The sequence below is a fragment of the Octodon degus genome, unplaced genomic scaffold (assembly GCF_000260255.1).
Source record: "Octodon degus isolate 3935 unplaced genomic scaffold, OctDeg1.0 scaffold00048, whole genome shotgun sequence".
Taxonomy (NCBI): domain Eukaryota; kingdom Metazoa; phylum Chordata; class Mammalia; order Rodentia; family Octodontidae; genus Octodon; species Octodon degus.
This window is the reverse complement of record NW_004524624.1, coordinates 10179375-10182817: the sequence shown is the minus strand read 5'-3', so window position 1 is coordinate 10182817 and position 3443 is coordinate 10179375. Positions and strand designations below refer to the sequence as shown.

Sequence of the window (3443 nt, the reverse complement as noted above, 5' to 3'; positions counted from 1 at the left end):
GTATAAAACAAGAGGAAACAGAACCTTATGGAAAATGAAAATAGGGGAAAGTACTAATCATTTCAGAAATACTTAAGGTTTTTGTTTTGTAAAAGAATGTATATTCAGTGTATTCATTTTACAACTTTGCCCCTAACTGGGTTGAAAACTTGCTGAGAAAAATGAGACTTCACATCTTTTTTTTTTTTCTTTTTGAGAGAGGATCTTGCTATGTAGCTCAGGCTGGCCTTGAACTCACTTTGTAGCCCAGGCTGGTCTCAAACTCACAACAATCCTGCTGCCTCAGCCTCCTGAGTGCTGGAATTACAGGTGTGCAGATTTCAAATCTTAAGATATCTTGCGGCCTGGTAGGATAATGTGTACAGTTTTGAATGTCTTCTAAAGGGGATAGTGTTTGGTCTTTAGTATTTTAGTCTTGCCCTCCTGCGTTTGTAGTATGTAATACTGATCAGTGGTCCTCAGGCCCAGTTCTCCAACTACTTTAAGGCCATGAAATGAACAGTTGCCATTTGACCCTACACCTTGTCCCCACTTCCAAAATTATTGCTTAATTTTGCTGCCATTTGATTGTTATTTAATAAAAACACTCAGTCCCAGTAGTGGAGTCTAGTTTTTTCTCTGTATAGGCCTTAACACTTTTACATTCAGCTTATACATTTTATGTAATACTGAACTATGAATGACTTAAGTAGATTTACACATTAAGTGGTGAACTTCATGTTGAACAGATACAAAAGGGTGATACTACTTTTTAAAATACATTTGGTACAGGGTCTCACTATGCAGCTCAGACTCCTAGTGGCTGTCCTGTTTTCAGTCTTCCCAGCACTGGGATTACAGGTATGCGCCATGCCTGGTCTTGGTGGCCTGCTCGGTGCACCCAGGGGCCCAGGGGTGGGGCTGGCTTGGCCATGTGGTGCCAGAATCAAACCCAGGTCCCTAAGCTTGCCCTAAGCAAGCCCTTAGTCTGCTGAGCTCTCTCACAGGCCCTGAACTCTTATTAAAGAAAGTGTCAGAAAGCTTTGACTATTCTTATGCTTGTCTACTGATTACCAAAATATTTCTGATAATATTTTCCTAGGTGCCTCAAATGTAAACTAATTCACCCTAATGTTATCTACTTATTTGTAACTCATCTCATCCCAAAACTATTTAAAACTTAAAAATGTGGGCCAGGGATGTAGCTCAGTGGCACAACGCCTGCCTGGCAAGTGCGAAGCCCTGAGTTCAATTCCTGGTACCCAAAAAGTAAAATTAAAAAGTGTAAAGGGAGGGCTGAGGAGATAGCTTAGTAGAATAAGCACTTGACGGCAAGCACAGGCTCTTGAGTTCAATCCCCGGTACCACATTAAAAAACAAACAAACAAAAAGATAGGAGACAGCTCACCGCAAAGGTTTAGGCCTGGGGATGGGGGGAAGAAAAGTTTTTGTGTTCCTACTAAATGAAGAACACTAACTCAGACATAGTATAAGAGGATAGCATTCAAGATTCTCGTTTAGACCCAGGATTGGTGGCACAAGCCTGTAATTCCTGTACTTGGGAAGCTGAGGCAGGAGGATCCCTGACAGCCGGAGACCAGCATGGGCTACAAAGTGAGCTCAAGGCCAGCCTGAACGGCAAGACCCTGTCTCAAAAAGACACACACAAAATGATTCTAATTTAGCGACTTAGATCCTGCCTGGAAAAGGGGATGAGGGCGGCAGGGATGTAGCTCACGGTGAAGATACGTGGTTCAAGCCTTAGTAAAAAAAAAAAAAAAAAAAACCCAAACAACCCTTTAATTTGGACTCTCCTCACAAATAATATGAATAGTATCGGACAATACTATAAATAAAGGTAACATCCGTAGGATTTAAATAAGTTTGCACAAGAAAAAGACCCACCAACAAAACCAAAGTTTAATATAAAGCATGGAGCCAGGAATGCCAAGTGAGGATTTCTTTTTCAGAAGGGCTTTGCTGGTATCTTCATGACCTTTAACCATGAAAACTGGTGGGTGGCGACGGGATCAACTCGTAAGTAACAAAATGGATTTGCAAAACCATGCTCCATCTTCCGGACTTGCAGAAGGAATATGAAACGGGTATTTTGTTTCACCAGCAACAGAGCCTAATTCACGGGCTAAGCCAGAAATACCCACCCCTTAAGCGTCACTCGAATTTCGGCCAACGAAGCAAGGTTCTTTCCATCAACCATAACGCTAGCTCCGCTGAAGAAGCTGCCGAGAGGTAGAACTGAAACTCCAGACACAAACAATCTTGACTTCTCTTTAGCGGTTTGCTGCGTTCTTGGCGCCAAAACCACCTTCAAGGTCCGTCCCTTACCGGAACTATACAATCGTAAAACACGTAATCAATAATCCTCCGCCTCACTAAAATAGTCCCTCCTGGGATCTCGCTCATACACACTTGTCCGGCTCAACAGACCTTCATTACTTAACATATAAACTTAAGAAGCATAGCACTTTTACGTTCAAAGAGAAACGTGGGTTTTTCTAACCAATTTTCCTCCACAGATTCCTCCGCCAAAATGTGTACTCGAGGAGCCTTCACTTCCGGGTCCGCCATTTTGTTGCCTCCATTTCTCCACGAGGGGGGGGTAAAGGCCCCCAAAATATGCAAACATCAAAAGGCCAAAAAGTAACCGGCACTAACAGGGAGTCTTAACTAGAGAAGAAAACGAGACCAAACTGGCGGGCTCGGCGAAAGCGCAGCCGGCAGCGTCCGGGACGAGGAGGTGAGGGGGGAAGAGATGCGCGGACTCGGGCATCGGGGCTGGAGCGCACGGTGCCGTGAGAAATCGTGGTACTTCCCAGTCCTGCCGGGACTTCTGGGTGCTCACCGAGCGCGCCCCTCATCGAGGCGGGGGGGAGGGGGACGGAGAGGAAGGGGATGCCCTGGAGAGGAAGGGGAGGGGACTGGAGTAGGTAAAGACGGGGGTGGGTGTAGGACCTGGGGCTGGGGAGCTGGACCGCGCGAAGCCGGGGCCACGGCGGTGACCGCTAGGGGGCGGCGTCGGCGGCCCGAGGGTTGCGGGCGCCGGGACCCGGCTCCTAAGGAACGGATGCGGCGCCCTGGGGATTGGCGGTGGGAGGAAACCGGGACTCCAGTTCTCGAAGTCCAGTAATACGCTGAAGACTGAGTGAGCTCGGTAATCTGAACAAGAGCGGCAAGCACTCCACCTCGCTTCTGCTCAGTTGTTTGCACAGCTGGCCGCCCGTGGGGACGCGTGCCAGACAGGCGATTGCCGGACCATGGATTCTGTCGTTTGGTTGCTCTTTTCCTCCTTTCAGTTTCCTTCTGTTCTCGCAGGTTTCTTTCAGCCGCCAGTCCCTTCCCTTGCCTCTTCTCCTAAAGGCTGCCCTCCAGCTGGCTCTCCGCCCCCGGCCTGGCCGTGGAAAAAGGCACCCTGGGACGTACCTGCTGCAGTTTAACTTTGTGGT

General features: G+C 47.5%; 1 protein-coding gene across 1 annotated transcript in view; it reads right to left on the bottom strand.

Annotated features, from left to right (window-relative positions):
• Positions 1-2241, bottom strand: part of Cdc42se1 (CDC42 small effector 1) — a 17769-nt gene extending 15528 nt beyond the window's left edge. Inside the window, exon 1 of the mRNA XM_023716499.1 lies at positions 2142-2241. The gene's annotated coding sequence lies outside the window, so the exon portion shown is untranslated. The remainder of the gene's footprint in view (positions 1-2141) is intronic.
• Positions 2242-3443: the final 1202 nt, after the last annotated feature.